Source organism: Phalangium opilio, unplaced genomic scaffold, assembly GCF_054372755.1.
Source record: "Phalangium opilio isolate 3A_F unplaced genomic scaffold, DU_Popi_V2 ptg000037l_1, whole genome shotgun sequence".
In the NCBI taxonomy this organism is placed as follows: domain Eukaryota; kingdom Metazoa; phylum Arthropoda; class Arachnida; order Opiliones; family Phalangiidae; genus Phalangium; species Phalangium opilio.
Genome location: NW_028324160.1, coordinates 4,408,958 through 4,426,231, shown reverse-complemented (window position 1 = coordinate 4,426,231; position 17,274 = coordinate 4,408,958). Strand labels below are relative to the sequence as shown.

At 41.4% G+C, this 17,274-nt stretch overlaps 3 non-coding genes across 3 annotated transcripts; all 3 read left to right on the top strand.

The window, feature by feature from the left end:
* The first annotated feature begins 665 nt into the window (after positions 1 to 665).
* Positions 666 to 737, top strand: TRNAP-AGG (transfer RNA proline (anticodon AGG)). The gene has a single exon. It is a non-coding gene; the product is annotated as a tRNA-Pro (tRNA).
* Positions 738 to 986: 249 nt separating this feature from the next.
* Positions 987 to 1,058, top strand: TRNAP-CGG (transfer RNA proline (anticodon CGG)). Its single transcript has one exon. It is a non-coding gene; the product is annotated as a tRNA-Pro (tRNA).
* An 89-nt stretch (positions 1,059 to 1,147) lies between these two features.
* On the top strand, positions 1,148 to 1,219 carry TRNAP-CGG (transfer RNA proline (anticodon CGG)). Its single transcript has one exon. It is a non-coding gene; the product is annotated as a tRNA-Pro (tRNA).
* The last annotated feature ends 16,055 nt before the right edge of the window (positions 1,220 to 17,274 follow it).

Here is a 17,274-nt window from a genome sequence, read left to right as displayed (position 1 = left end):
AAAATCCTGGAATATTATATAATATATCATGTATTTTATGGGGTTTTATTATAAACCCTAAAAGTTCTTATTGTAAACCCATTATGGTCTATATTTTTAATTTACAATTCTTTAAATTTTAAATTCGAATGTTTATTTATTTCGTATGAAAGGCATATATAATAATAGAATTTAAATTAATCGTTGACTAGTAACAATACACCAAAAAAACTGGAATTTAATACTAAGATGATCAGAGTAGCACATTGCAAATTAATGTTTTAACTCTTGTCATGCCCTTAATTTTTAAACCATTCAATGCTAGTTCCCATTTAAGTAAAACGTTATTATTAACTATAAAATTAGCGTGGTCACACTAGAAACTAGCCTTAACACATAAATAAGGAAAAAATGCATTCAATTATAAGTCACAGACAAGTTAGAATCACTTACGTTAAATTGGTTTAAGTTACTTGAATACACAAATGAAATTAAATAGCTGTAAATTTTGGAAATTATATTAGATGTAAATTATGCGTTCTTGTTTTTTTATTTAACATTTCCTATTAACATCATTAATAAAATAATGAAATTGATATATTTTTGCAGAAATAATCTAGTGACTATTTAAACGCAACTGATTACAGGGTTGGACTATGAGTTGACCATGTTTCAGTTACATACATGGTCCGTTGGTCTAGTGGTATGATTCTCGCTTAGGGTGCGAGTGGTCCCGGGTTCAAATCCCGGACGGACCCAAATTTTTGCAGAAATAATCTAGTTATTATTTAAATGCAACTGATTACAGGGTTGGACTATGAGTTGACCATGTTTCAGTTACATACATGGTCCGTTGGTCTAGGGGTATGATACTCGCTTCGGGTGCGACTGGTCCCGGGTTAAATCCAGGACGGACCCAACGTTTTGCAGAAATAATCTAGTGACTATTTAAATTCAACTGATTACAGGGTTGAACTATGAGTTGACCATGTTTCAGTTGCATACATAGTCCGTTGGTCTAGGGGTATGATACTCGCTTCGGGTGCGAGTGGTCCCGGGTTCAAATCCCGGACGGACCCAAATTTTTGCAGAAATATTTTAGTGACTATTTAAATTCAACTGATTACAGGGTTGGACTATGAGTTGACCATGTTTCAGTTGCATACATGGTCCGCTGGTCTAGGGGTATGGTACTCGCTTCGGGTGCGAGTGGTCCCGGGTTCAAATCCCGGACGGACCCAACTTTTTGCAGAAATAATCTAGTGACTATTTAAATGCAACTGATTACAGGGTTGGACTATGAGTTGACCATGTTTCAGTTACATACATGGTCCGCGGAGCACGGACGCGGGTGCTTGAATCTAGTTTTGGAGGGAAAACTCAGAAATCGCTACCGTTGGTGTGTTATCAAGAATATTCACTTTCGCCAAGTGAAGAATTTGGTTACCTCAATACTTCTAGTCCCTTATCCTACTTCTGCGTAAACTAATTAGAAATTGAGGAAAAAGAGAACTACGAAGTAAAATAGGCCAGTTTTTCAAGTCTCTAGCAGTCTAGTACAGTTCTGCCCAAAACTGTTTTATTTGGAAACAGTAATTTACAACGGTAGTTTACCGACTCTGTTCTATCATAACACAATTTCATATGAAAATATTAATAAAACATTTGAACGTTTGTCAAAGTTTTTACCATTTTTTCCGCAAAGTATAAAATATTTGAGATAAAAGTAAAAGCAAAAATCCCAAGATAGTAGCTTTTTTTAATCATTACCGACTTGGTCGTTTCAATTCGCCCCCCGTTTTTGGCGCCTATCTAAAGAGTGAGCAAACTCGTACGGCGGATAACGAGTATAGACGTCTCATTTTTAGGCGCCCCTACATCTCTAGGGGACGTAAGGGAGATAGCGCAGATTGAGAGAGGCTGCAGCAACGGGGATCAGGGGGAAATAAAAAAAGAGGCTCTGGCTTAAGAGAAGCGTAAGAAGTCCTTTAACGAAGATGGAAACGAATGAGCTTTGACGCCGTCTCTGACCTTCCGCGACCCTCAAGCGCCAGTTGCCATTCTTCCCGGCAAAGCTTCATACCCACGTGCGCATCACGCCGATGCGGAGCGATACAATTTTCGAACGCCGCTCTCAGAGAGATAGGTCGCTCACTTGTAGTAATCCTTGAATAAGATACTATAGTTTAAAGCCAATGCCATAGCTGCGCTTAATTTCGACTAAATTATGTGAAAATTGAGCGTAGTAAGTTATAGTTTCGTTATCCAATTATTGGTATTTGTTTCAGTTTCAGTTTCTACTGTAGGCTGAATGTTTGGCCTATATTCCCGCTCGCGTTCTTAACTTTACACACGCTAGCTTGGGTCCTCATCAATGCGAAGTATCACACCTCCTCGGTGGTGAGAGCTGGTAACCAATACGTTGTGTGGGCTAAGCGGATACGCGTCCTTCTCAAGCCAAGGTGTTGAGGCATCGTGCCGAGGGCTGCATGGTACTGGGGAAGTAAAACTACGGTATCGCTAACGATCCCCTCGGGGCACCAGGCGACACCCCGTTGTATCTAGCCTTCCACCCGGGTGGGGGACTACCGGGTGGTGACCGTTTACTTGCCCTCTTACTCGTGGGATTCTCATGGATAACACATCAAAAAACAACTCTAAAACTACAAAACCTACGGTGCAGGGGTCTGCTCAGAGCAGAACCCACACTGATACCACTACGCTAGGGCCTGTATCCAACGATACTCGTGCCGATTTATCGGTGCGTGCGACTGGTAAGGCTTCGAAACGTACCGAGCGTCGTCGCCGTAAACGACAGATTGCTCGGGAAAAGGCCAAATCGGGGTCTGAAACGGCCTCCACCCCCGCTGGGGGTTCGGTGGCACGTGGCACCCAATTGAAGAGGCCTAGAACGGAGGACTCGACTCCTTCACCCAGCACCTCGCAGGCGGCGGCAAAAAAGGCTAAGTCCTATAGTGACGCCGCCAGCGCAGAAAAGATGGCCATTGTTAAAAAAGGCTATCCGAAGGCGGTCATCACGGAGGAAGACGTGGGCCCAATCCAGAAGGCGATTCTAGGGGCGCTGGATGGGATACCTTCGGGGAGCCGGCTACCGCGCCTTGCGAATTTTAGCCTGACGGCCGGGGCCCTGGTATACTCCTGTGAGGATTCGTTCACTGGGGAATGGTTGAAGGAAACCTTAGCCTACTCGGAGGTGGGGGATGCGGTGCTCTCAGTAATGAGAGCTAGCGAACTCCCTAAGCCGTTTAAGGTAATGTTTCGCACCAAGAACCAGATTACCAAAGAGCCGGCGGTGCTGTTTCGGCGCCTAAAGGCCCTTAACAAAGGCTTTGCCACTGAACGTTGGAAATGCATCCGGACGTACGTGGACAGGGCCGTACGGTACTGGGTACTGCTCATTGATGGCTCCTCACTGGAAGCCATTAAGAATGCTGGTTTCGTGGGCTTTACTGGAGTAGACAAGGGTTCCTTCAAACTCCTTCAGAACACGGAAACCACCAAAACCACTACAGCCGAGTCCACGGCAGGGGGGTGGGACTAGCGAGATGGGGGATCTCGCTGTGGAGCACGCTGGTGTCGCTCTAGGCACAGAGGGGGAGGGGGTGGCTCATTCGGAAGCTTGTTCTTCCATGGATGAGTCCACCCTACTGGAAGAATCGGAGGGGACCCTTCGGGATCCAGCCGATGTGCGTTCTAGTGCTCCTGATGAGGGAGAGGATCTTGGGACTTGGAGCTTGCCTGTCGGGGGGGGGGGAGGTGCCACTAGTCCTCTCGGGACCGATGAGGTGTAGCTAGGTCCCTTCTGAACCCCTCTCTTAAGGACCATGGGGACGCTACGTTCAATTCAAATCAACCTGCACCATAGTAAGGCGGCCTCTGCGGTACTCTGCTGGAGGCTTGCTATAGAGGGTCTTGATCTGGCCCTCATACAAGAACCGTGGATTTTCCATGGCAAAATCCTCGGTCTTAACGCGGCGGGGTCACTATTTTATGACCATACTGCTGCTATACCTAGGGCGTGTATTCTGGTTCGGAGGGATCTTTGTTGTATCTCTCTACCGCTGTACACGTCCCAGGACACGGCGGCCGTGAAGCTAGTCCTGGCCACTGGGCCTGTCAAGTTGACTATCACGGCTGTCTCTGCATACTTTGCCCACGACGCGGACTCTCTCCCGACAATCGAGGTGATCAATTTGGTCAATCAATGTGAAAAGAGAGGGGACAAATTAATCATTGGCTGTGACACCAATGCTCATCACATCACGTGGGGCAGTTCTGACTGCAACACGAGAGGTGATGATTTACTAGAATATTTAGTTGGTTGTAAACTCTATATTCTTAATCAAAACAATGAACCTACTTTTGTTACTTCTAATAGAAGGGAGGTCATTGACCTCACGCTAGTCACGGAAAACCTCGTGTCCTCCGTGTCTAACTGGCATGTGTCTAATGAGCCGTCTTTGTCGGATCATAGGCACACATGCTTCACTGTCGCGACTACCTCTGTCCCGGCGGGGACTGAGATACGCAATCCAAAACGGACCAATTGGGCCGGCTATAGGGAAGACCTAATCCTACGCTACGGACGGGGTCACACTCCTAAACTTACTTCACCTAAGGATCTTCATAGGGCTGCTGGTGATTTACAGTGCTCCATCATGGAGTCGTTCCACCGGAACTGCCCACTTAAGACCGTCAACCGCTCGAGGCTTGTCCCTTGGTGGAACGCGGATCTCAGCCGGCTTCGTAAATATACGCGCAGGCTCTTTAACAAAGCCAAGCGCACGGGTGACTGGGCTGGATACAGGCAGTCCCTTAACACCTACAACAGGGCCATTAGAGCTGCTAAGAAGGACTCCTGGCGGACCTTCTGTGAGCAAGTCTCCAATGTCCCTGCTACGGCTAGGGTCATGAAGATTCTAGCGCACGACAGCTCACATCGACTTAATGCTATTAAGCTGCGGGACGGTGTGTACACTAAGTCTGGGGCTGAGACTCTCAAGCACATGCTGGAGGTCCACTTTCCTGACTCTACTTTTATCAATCCAACAAACCTTGACTCTCTCTACCCTGTCCTGCACAGGGCTAAGAGGGAAGACTGGCTTGTAGCCAGACAGGTCGTCACGATTCCCAAGCTTCGGTGGGCTGTCAACTGTTTTGAGCCCTACAAGTCTCCGGGACCCGATGGGGTCTTCCCTCTGCTTTTGCAGGAGGGCTTAGACCACATCGCCTCTCCGCTATGCAGGATCTACAGACTCTGCATTGCTCTCGGTCACATACCTCGTGACTGGAAACGCTCTAGGGTCATCTTTGTTCCCAAGCCCGGGAAGACTTCCTATCTCGAGGCGAAGGCATTTAGGCCCATATGCCTGACCTCCTTCTTCCTCAAAATTCTGGAGAAACTGGTGGACAGGTACATTAGAGACGAGGTACTTTCGGTAACTCCTCTCTCTTCTTCACAATTTGCTTACCAAAAAGGCCCTTCACGGCCTTACGAAATGCCTGGATAGGGCATTCGAGTTTCAGGAAATTTCACTGGCCGTCTTCCTCGACATTGAGGGGGCCTTTGACAAGGTCTCTAGCTTGGTTATTACTGAAGCTGTTAAGAGATTTGGCATCAGCGACACTCTTGGCCGCTGGATCAAGTCCATGCTTACCGACCGCGAGGTGTCGGCGTCCCTCCTTGGGGACTCTCTAGGGGTGGCTACCAGCAGGGGCTGGCCTCAGGGTGGAGTGCTCTCCCCCTGTTGTGGTGCCTGGTGGTGGACGAACTCTTGGGGAGGCTCGGGGGTGCTCGGGGCTGCTGCTGCTTCGGGTATGCGGACGATGTAGCGATAGTCTTTACCGGGAAGTTCCCGGATACTGTTACCGCGCTTATGAGATCTGCTCTCTCTAGCGTGGAGCAATGGTGTCAATCGGTCAACCTCACCGTTAATCCTGATAAAACTGTCCTTGTTCCTTTTTCGAGGAAGAATACTAAGGATTTGTTCAATGATATCTCATTCTTTGGCCAGGTCCTGACACAGTCCTCCGAGGTGAAATACCTGGGGGTGACCTTTGATTGCAGACTCACATGGAAGCCGCATCTTGATCGGTGTATTAAGAAGGCCAAGATGCTCTTCTGGAGGACCAGGAGCTCTGTCGGCCAGACTTGGGGCCTCAACCCCAAGGCTGTACACTGGCTCTATACTGGGATCATCAGACCCATACTATCTTACGGGGCACTTGTCTGGTGGACAAGGGTCCGGCTTAAGACGGTGCAGGCTGCCCTGCGCAAGCTTCAAAGGCTTGCCTGCATTGATGTTACGGAGGCCATGAGATCGACCCCAACTGCTTCCCTGGAGGTGCTCCTTGACATGCTTCCTCTTCATCTCTTCATTGAGGAGGAGGCTGTCATGGGGGCCTACAGGCTCAACATTAGTGGCTGCCGGGTTCCAAGACTTTGGGATTACAGCCATACGAAGCTCTTTCGGGAGTACGCCGCACTTTAGCCGTCGCTAACGATGTGCTCTGACAAAACCGTTACCAGTTTTGATTTCACATTCAGCATCCACTTCCCCAGTCGAGCAGAGTGGACTAACCTGCTGCGTCTTGGCACTGGGGGTGAAACTATTTGGTTCACCGATGGTTCCAAGACTGATTCCGGCGCTGGCGCCGGCTATTACTGCCAAACCACAAGGGTCGGCTTTTCTGCCTGCCTGGGCACCTTTGCTAGTGTGTTCCAGGCGGAAATTGCCGCGATCTGTTATTGCGCAGATTACTGTATTAACAAAGGGTATACCGGACGGACTGTGAGAATTTATTTGTGGTTCGAAAACTCGTTTTTCTCCAACTGGCAAATTCGATTCTATTCTTATTTAACTAATATTATTCGAGTATTCGCATAGCCCGGACCGAAACACGAAAGATCTCTGCTAGAGCTTGGGCTAGAGAGAGAAAGGGCGCTGTAGGAGGGAAAAGATAGTACTATTTTATCCCTCTTTGAATCCCCCTAAAAAAAAGACTCGCAAGTGGGGAAATAAAGTAACTAAAAAAGGGGACTTTTAATAATTGTGGTCCATTTAGATATATATAACTGTTGTAACTTTATTAGTCTAATTTGTAATTTAGTATAAACTATAAATAGAACACGAACTGATTCATTTACTGGGTTTAACAAGATAACTATCCACGGCGGATTCTCATTCAAGACTAAAAATTAATAATTTATTTTTCACACACTCATCCGTAAAGCAGACGATTCTCACATCACATGGGGGCTAAACATATTACATTAGATAAGATTATTTACAAGTCTATTATTCGTCTATTATCAACATTCCACTAGATAAGGTTATGTCTAAGTCTATTACCTGTCTATTTTCAACAGGGACAACTGCTTTTGGCTAGCCGTGGGAAACGGATGGGAGGAAGGGGAGAACTGAAAAACCGTTAGTGAAAAAATTGAATTGCAAGCTTTCACACCTAGGCGGGAGCACAATTTATTTCACTTTTTTTGGGCGCAGAGAAGCTAATCTCAAGGGGCTCGAGCCCAGGAGAGTATTCCTTTAACCTATTGACGGGCTGAATGGTCTTTTGGGTTCGATTTGTTGCCATATTTTTAACCCGACGGGCTGGGCTGACGGGCAACGCCGAGGGCCTTCGCTCCTAGGGTGCTACAAAAATATTAGTCATCTGTAAAATCTACCCATTCTTTATCATTTTGATGCAAGTTCTTATTACACGCTAGGGACGCCGCGGGTAAACGCTAAGTTACATAGTTATATAGTTATATAGTGCCGTCTAAAATTTTGTTTGCGCAGTTATTCAAAATGATCAGATGATTTTAAATTTCAAAGGACTTTTCTATCTTATCTTATATCAATTTGAATTTTCATTCGTTATTGATTTTGCTATTCACTGAACTTTGTTCCTTTTCTATAATTTATGTTCGTAACACGGTAAGACTTTTTTTTGCATTTTTAATTTTCAAGTCCTTAAAAAGGAAAAAAATGAAACGGATTTTGAAATATTATTTAAGTAGTTTTTATTATAAGATATTGGCGATCGCTTAAATTACTATGCAGCCGGGAGTGTGGCGCACTCCTGTAAGCCAAGCTTCTGGGCGGCAAAGTTTGAGGGAATAAGACACATGTCGGCGATCCTAACCTATAGGTGCCGACTGCCCCGTGACCGCCGGAGGTGACTTGACCCCCACACCCCTTCCGTCACCTCCCAAGTAAACCGCATTTCCTTCCCTGCTTAAACACATACTGAACCCTGACTAATCGCATCCTTGTCGCGGACGTATGTGCCCTACTTACATTGAGACCTCCACAATACAAAAAAAAATTTACTATGCAATGCTCAAAAAAGAAACAAAGAGTTTTACGATTTAGATGAGCTTTGGCTGTTGTAAGCAGCTCGAAATTGCAGGCTTTTCGTGTATCGGCAAAGGTTTATTCTATATGACTTCTGTGAAGAGTTTGTTTTGTGTAACTTCAGGTAAGTTTATTTTTTTGAATATTTTTGAGTGGAATGCATTATAATAGTATTGGTTATCTTCAAGGTTTTCAACGGATGATATTTACCGGCTGGTTGAACTTCTGCGATTACCCGACTATAATGCTTGCCGAAACAGGACGAAGGCCGATAATGTTGAGGCATTATGTATTTTGCTTAAACGGTTGTCTTACCCTAATAGGCTTAATGACCAAACAAGCACAATTAATCGCTCTAAAGCAGAGCTTTCTTACATCATCAATGAAACTTTGTATCATATTTATGAGATACATCGGCATTTAATACAACAGTTAGAAAGACAATGGCTTTTAAAGGAAAATTTACAAAGGCACTCGGCGGCATTTAATGCGAAAGGTGCCCCGTTGAAAAACTTTCGGGGCTTTATTGATAGAACTGCTCGATGAATATGCCACCCCACTCGCGAACAAAGGCTTTTTACAGTGGACATAAACGCATCCATGTCCTGAAGCACAAATTAATTTTTTGACCTGATGGGTTAATTGTGACCTCATTTGGCCACATTGAAGGAACGGACATTATTCTCACATGCTTCGTGTAAGCAGAATTGTAGAAGAGTTTGAAACGCTGTGTGAAGAAGATTTTGAAATGGTGACCCAGGTTATCCTCTTCGAAACAACCTTACTGTTCCTTATAGAAAATGTAACGGTCAGAACTGTGCCACAGACCCTTTTCTTTCGTGTCAGTGCCCCTTTTGTTTTTCATTCCGTTGTAAACTTTTATTACCATGCTAAAAGCCCCGTTTTGAGAGAAACCTCTTCGCTCTTCTACTGACCTTCGCTCGAGGTATCCCCCATGTTGTTATAAGCCTATATTGAAAGTTTTATTGTTTCTTTTTTGTATTGGGGAGAGGGTTCGCTCATGAATGCCGATCCATGTAGTCGCGCTCTCCTTTCTCCGTTTTTGGTTTATATTGATTAAACGTATTTTTCCATATTATTTTTGCCTTTTCATTTAAGCTTTTTCATAATGTCCCGGGCTTGGGCTGTCACACCCATACGGGCCATTACAAGAAGCGAAGCTCACTGCAGCCCAAGAAGAATTTAACAAAGCCATGAGTACCGTTCGAGAGAGCGTGGAGTGGGGCTTTGGAAAAATTATACAGAATTTTGTATTTCGCGACAACAAAAATAAAATGAACCTGTTTCTGCAGCCAGTAGGCACATAGTACATTGTAGGAACCATTTTGACAAATGTACATACTTGCTTATATGGAAGTAATTCATCTTCCTATTTTCTTCTTCATAAAAAGATCCACCCACGGTGGAGCACTACCTAGAATAGGATCACCATTAAAAACCCTGCAACAATGCATCATGAGAGCATCAAAATTCAAACATCTCTTTATGTACCTATTGGTGTAGCTTATTTATTTTTTCTAATTCTACTTTCAACAAGTCGCATTCTTATTTAGTAAATGGAACCATGGTAAATGGTTCTTAGAACTGAATTCCAGTTTTCTTATGATAATGAATAGTGAGTTTATTCGGTATTAGTTAGAAATATATTGCAGCATAAATTTGGATGTAAATATTCCAAAGCGTGTTCTAAAGGTGTGTTCAATTGGGATTAGTTTCCAATAAATAATTTGCAGAGTTATTTTTATGCTAATATTCCAAAGAACTTCCTTGTGGTGAGTTTAATTGAGATTTAATTTCTTAGTGCTTAAAATTTGAACTGTTTCATCTTTTACGATATCTTATCAACAGTTTATTGAACGTCGTATTGCTTTCAGTTATTAAATCTGATCTGATAAGGTGATATTATTCATCCCACCTACTGTTGTCTGAACGATTTCCAAGCTTATATCTGTTGAGATATCTTTATAATGTTACAGATATCTGAATTTTATCTTTATACACGGATTATATATAAAAACAGTCTACTACAAATGAAAACCTTCAAATGTTTAGTCAAGACTAGTCACTGTGTTTTGATAGGTCATAGGCACCCTGACGCACAATAAGTACTTTCTGTGTGTGCATTATTAATTATTAAGTAGGTGGAACAAATTGCAATAGCAATTGTTGATTTTGCATAATTGTTAGTGCAAAAATTTGAAAAGTAATTTCAAAATACAGAATTCAAATTATCTGAAAATGGTTGAATGGGGTAACGCGCATCGTGTACCGATAACAAAGTATATTGTGCACCGCGAAATCATACTTTGTGGCTAAATAATCAGTGTTCCAATTTAAGAGAAAATGTTTTCTACTTCTATGTATTTTGAGAAACATAATGCAAATTCACATTTTTTTCAGAAGGGGAATCGATTGGCTAGTTTCTAAAGGCAATGCCTTCTCTAATTCTAGGCCTGGCGATAGGAATAAAAGGGGGGTGGCAGTTAGGATTTCACAAAAGGCGCTAGATGTCGCTTTTATGAGGTTTTAAACTGGCGGCAAGCTCAAAACTATAGGAAATTGTTAACAACGTCGAAGTATAATCTGCTAAGTTCGTCTAGAAAAAGAAAGCAAAAAACCGGTCAATAAACCGGTTCATGATGCTGAACGGTTTCCGAGTTCGAAAAATACTAGTTTAAATTTGGTGTATGTTTTGACACGTGTCAATGGCGTCTGCATGGAAATTTCAACCCATCACGGCCCTTAAGTTTTTCCCAAAAACTGCCACTGCCAATGAAATGCCTTAAGTTTGATTTGGATTGCCCAATGAGCGAGCTTAGGATGAGATTTCTTTGGCACCAGAATTAGGACACAGACGTTATCTCCAATATTTTAATTATCCACTTCTCTAATTTAGCAAACGATGTGCTCTGGTCAATGGTCATTGGTCCAGTTTAAAAAAATCCTTATTTCCCTTCCTGGTCCGCCATAATCGAAAGACGTGACGTCATGTGAGACTGCGCAGTACGAATTTACTTTCGTCATCGCGAAAATTCGCCTCAGAAAAGAGCCATCTAACGGTTACTAAGCGCAAATTCAAAATGTCACATAAAAAATGCATCTGTTGTACATTTCAAGGCCTAGTATTAGAGAAGGCAGTGCTCAAGGAAACGCTTTAGTTCTGCTATTTATCAACACAATGCGTATTTAAAATTTTTAAAACCCACATACTAATAGAAATTGGGAACTGCTAGCGATGGTTAACGAACTGATCATTCCGAGTGCTATGGTTAATTTTCTACTTTTCTCATCTTTTCATCATGCACGCTGACCAAATCTCCAATCCCACAACGACGCAAGAGACGACTATACCCTTAACCCAAAATGCGAAAGGCAGTGAAACGGTGCTGAAGTTTAACGACTTCACTTTCGGTTCGGGTTTTTTCCAGGTAACGAGGTTCAACATCGCGATTGTTTGAGGCTTCGTCCAGCGAAAGAATCGGTGTTCCGTGTTAAATAACAATCTGAAAATTGGTTAATACATTTTTAAACAAGTTGGGAAAACCAAAATATTACCTCTCCGTGTCGAGAAGATTATATAACCTTAAGTATCCAATGAAAACGTCGACCTTTTTGCCCTCATCCTTTCCCGCGCTTTGCGCTTCCGCATTTCATCCTTACTCTCAACATTATCTTCCTCCATTTTACATACAAAAATCAAATACTCACAAAAAGAAGCGGCAAAAACCTGCTGGCTCTTTACAACCACTTAATTTGACTTAATATCCAATTTCCAACAACAATAATATACCGATAGTTTAATTGACAACCTACTAGCATCGAAATTCTCAATAAGAATGGCTCCCGCGGATAAAAAAGGGCAATTTTCAACTAGGTGGGCGTTATCTCATTAGATTTGAAAAATATCATTTGTCTTTTTTACCGATGCCTAGACCTTTGGATTTTTTTAAAGCAATCTTAGCACCAAAAAATATTTTTTGATACAAAATAAATGTTTTCTATTCTTATTAAGAATAAAACAAGAGGATAAAAAAGGTCTGTCCTCTCGTAATTGTTTAAGCTTTTATCATGATTACTCTATACAACAGTAACAAGGAGTATAAACCCATTAGTAGAAGCAGTATTTTTTTTCCGAAACAATCTCGCTTATGTTTATCCTCTCTAGACTTCGCTAAAAATGTATTACTCCTACGTAAAATATTAATAGACAGGCATGAATTCATACCATTAAAGAAGGAGCGCAATATTATCCATATTTTCATTTCATATACAGAGAAAAGAAATTATTACGTTTCTGAGAGGAGCTTCCCATTTTTGTTGTTGTTTTGAAAAATATATCGCAATGCACGGGCCTTGATAGATATAGGAGGCAGTGAATGAAATATATCACAATGCATGGGCCTTGATAGATATAGGAGGCGATGATTATCTCTCTCTTTGCACGAGAGGTTTATCTTTAATATTTAAATAAATATAATTATTTTTAATTATTTTAATCTTCAATAATTAACATTAATAATAGTAAATCGTTTAAAATAAAGTTATACCTATTTTCATCTCAAACTTTGCTAATATTGATGTTTAAAGTGAAGGGTACCTCTCTTGCCCGCTTTCTTCAAATTTTCGGGTATATATACGATTCGTTTCCATTATAATAGTAAGGAAAAAGCGCAATTGCGAAAACCTTTGGTGGCGATCCCACCTTAGGGAGGCTAGACGTTTCTCGTAACCCTAGCTGATCGCCGCGTATATCCTAAAGCCAAACGATGATAATGGAGTAGAAGCCAATGATACAGATCGGTGTCTATGTGGAATAGACGGAAGACCAGTGGATGGTGGTGTTAGTAGCCAGTGTAAGTGAAAACTGGTGTCAATGTGGGATTGACAAAGATCAGAAGATGGTGGTGATTGGAAGCCAGTATGTACAGACTGGTGTCCAAGTCGAATGGACGAAGACCAGAAGATGGTGGTGATTAGAAGCCAGTAAGAACAGACTGGTGTCCGTGTGGGATAGACAAAGACCAGAAGATGGTGGTGTGAGAACTCAAGTAGAGGAGCCATTTCCGAACCTGTGAAAGCAGTTCGGAAATGGCGAACACGTTTGCTCCGATACACAAACTGCGAACGCGGTCACGTGGGTGTAACGACGGACAGACAGACAGACAGACAGACAGACACACACACACAGACAGACCCGGCCGTTACAGAACCTCTCCTGGACTACGTCACACGGAGAGGTAAAAACTGAGTAGATTGAGAATAGCGGAACTAACACTTTTCGAAGAAGTTCCATCTTGGCGGTGTTGTTCTTCTGACTCGAAAGCGGTATGTATCTGAATTCAGAGTACGGTGGTTCTTCTTTAATGTGAATTGACTCGGAGTAAATCCATTTGTTGCGATAGTTAGCTATGAATGATTTCATTTCCATGTTTGATTTTAAGTCGCCTTCTTTGATGAGGCAGGCGCCACGCTCTTCGTTCAATAATTTCACAATACATTTGCTATTAAAAAGAATTAATATCGCATCTCGAACCCCTTTAAGCAAGGGGTTTTCCTTTACCTGTTTCAATGAGCGAACATTGAAAATAAAGGAAAAGAGAGAACTTAAATAGGATAAATCTTCACCCATTGCCGGTAGTAAGCGTGTTCAAATGATCGGTTAGTGATATAACCTTGAAGTTTCGGTCCAGTGCCATCGTTAGCAAAAATATCAGTAAACTTATCCAGGGTTATGTAGTTTACTTCTGAAAATTGACCTCGCATGGTGGCGCCAACATATGCCAGGATAATTGTAGAGGCTAATAACCAAACTGCCAAAATTATTTCTTCAAAGGGTTTGCCTTGTTTTTCCCTCGGATAAGCTGAAAAATATTGTGAAGTTAGTGTGCAATATGGTAATTTTCTTATTTCATGGTAATATAGAATCATTTGTTGGAGTGAGAGACGTTCGGAGTAAATGAGCTTCAATGTTAAATTTTTACGTTTAGATCTTTGTCAGCTCTCGAAGGGACCGTCCATAAAGTACGTCACGCGAAAAAAAGCATTTTCTGACCCCCCCCGTCCCCCCAGATCACGCTTCGTCACGCTTTTCTCAGACCCCTCCCCTAAAAACCACGTCACATTTCTTTAACCCCCCTCCCCTCCGCACTATGATTTGTCTTAATTTACAAATTAAATTTGATTAATTTCTTGAGTGATATGCCGCCCTCTCAGAAATATTTTGCTCGGCTGAAAATTCAAGTTCTCTTCCGTTTTAAGCTTTTTCCCTCTGATTGACCTTTAGAATTTTAATGTCTGGATGTGCCTTTTATAAGCTTCAAAAAAGTTCAATAAAGCTTAGTTAAAGGGGCACACTTTTTAGGTTTCGACACTGTCACCGAAAACAGACTAATCGAGCTTGAGATTTAGAAAATTTGCCAAAGAATCGAAACCATTTCAATCGGCAGGGGAATTTGATTCATCCTCACAAATAATAGGGGCGAATAAACAAAGACATAAGAGAGTTTACGCTGTTTATTTTAAATGCGCTATTTAAATTGGCTATATAAAAGTGTAAATAGTTGATAATTGCATAAACTTTCTACTATTTAAGCGATGATGGAATAACAATTTTGGTAAATTATTGTAACGGTGGACTTTGGAATGTTGTCCTTCTTCTTCCATAACATAAGAGAGCCAACCTGCCTCTTACTGACTTCGTCACGCATCGAAGAACCCCTCCCTCCCCCTTGTCACGGACCGTCACAAATTTAGAAACCCCCTCCCCCCCATAAGAGTGTGACGTAGTTTATGGACGGTCCCGAAGAAAGAACAGGAAGAATCGTTTTGCTTTCCAGTAACTGAAGGGATTCAATCCCAAAAACACTACTTATTCGAATAGCTCAAAAAGTTTTTAATTGCCGGATTACGCCACTTTGCCAAAAACCTACGATCTCGTTTCTACTAAAAGCTTTCCACCAATTTTCAAATTTTTAAATAACACACCTATGAAATATCGCGTTTGGTGTGGAGATTCCAGAGGCTATAGATATTTTTAAATAACAATACTTTACGTTCATAGAATAATGTTGATATCAAGTTCCAGACTTTGTCGAAAGAATTAGTGAAGATTTTCGTGATAACATTTGGTAATTTTGGTCTTCGTCGTTTTGAATTATACAAATACAAGTGCACGGATTTTCTTAGCGACAAACAAAAAGAAATGATGAAAATGGAAACCACCAAGAGAAATACGCTCTACAATAAAATTAAAAATTGAAAGGGAATATTTCTATCATTGATATTAGTCATCCAATTTGTTTTTAAGCTTACATTGCCATCCATTTCTAAAAGTTGAGACACCTTTTTTATTTCCTGTTCGGGTTTCGAAGAAGCTGTGACGATCTTTACGGAATGGAAATAACTCGGATAAAAGTACGTATTAAATTGTCCGTAATGGTAACGCCCATCTTTCCACATCCAATGCATGTCCATGTTCTGAAATTGATTTGAGCTATGTGTTATAACGTAGACCGAAACCATATTGAGATTTAGTTTTTGCTAATTTTAAACTTTTTTGTGAAATTTAACTAAAATTTCAAACATATGGCCTGAAATTTTAAACGTACTTTTGTCCAAAAATAGAAGGGTTTGTTTGCTTCGCAAAATCTTACGACGAAATTTCTGAAAATGAAATGCAATATTTTTACAAAAATATCTCAACTTCGTACTAGATAAATAGACCACTGATATCAATAATTTTAAAGATATAACCACCGTTTTAATTAATTGGAATATAGCAAAAACTGAAAAATCCTATTGTAGGGAATCTTCATTCCCCAATGGGTATATCAATTACATTCTTGTTATTACGGATAAATAGAGCTATCCTTAATCGACTTCCCTTCTCTGTTTTTATTCTCTTTTCGTTAATAAAAACTAACTTTTATTAGAGTTTTCATGATTTAATTACTCGATTCATATTAACTATGAAATGCCTATAGTGTTTTGGCTTCAGATGCAATCTTCATTACACTAAAAACTTTGACCGGTGCCGTTCGTAAGGAAGAGTTTTTATTCAATAACAAAATAAATGGAATTTACATTAATTCTCTTAAACGTCAGTATTTTGAATTAATTTAAGTTAAGTAGCTAATAGAAACGTTATTCCTAAATCATATTAAACTTCGCTATTGTTCGATTTATTTCAAGAGAACACCCTTTTCACAAGGTTTGTAAATTAAGGCTATATAAAGCGCTTGATTCTCAGAAAGCGATTAGAAAAACCGCAATTGCGAGAATCTTTGGTGGAAGCCCTGCCATTGCGAGGCTACATAACCCTAGCTGATTGTCGCGTATATCTTAACAGTAACGATGATAATGAAGTAGAAACCAATGTTGCAGGTTGGTTTCTATTTGTTATAAATGGAAGTCCAGTAAATGGTTTTGTTACAGATTGGTGTATATGTAGTTTAGACTAAAGAGCAGGAGATGGTGGTGTTAGAAGCCAATAAGTACAGATTAATGTTTATATGGTATGCACGAAAGACTAGTGCATGATCCTGTTGTTCGAAGCCAGTAAGCGCACATTGGTTTGTATTTGGTATAGATGGAAAACTTTGAAAGAATTGGCGGATAGTTTGCCGATGAAGGGATAAAGGCTAGTTAACGAGCGGAACTTAAATGAAATAGATGACATAATGAAGTACAATTTTCGGTATTTCTGAGAACTGCGAACGCGGTCCAAAAATTGTGAGGATGTTTACTCCGATTGGCCAACTGCGAACGCGGTGACACAAACACGACCAGCGTGCCTCTCCCTGACGCCATTGCCACATGGAGAGGAAAAATTATATTCAAACCAGTAAAATTTAAGTTCCACCTCCAATATGAGAAATGAGGAGTTATGAGTTAG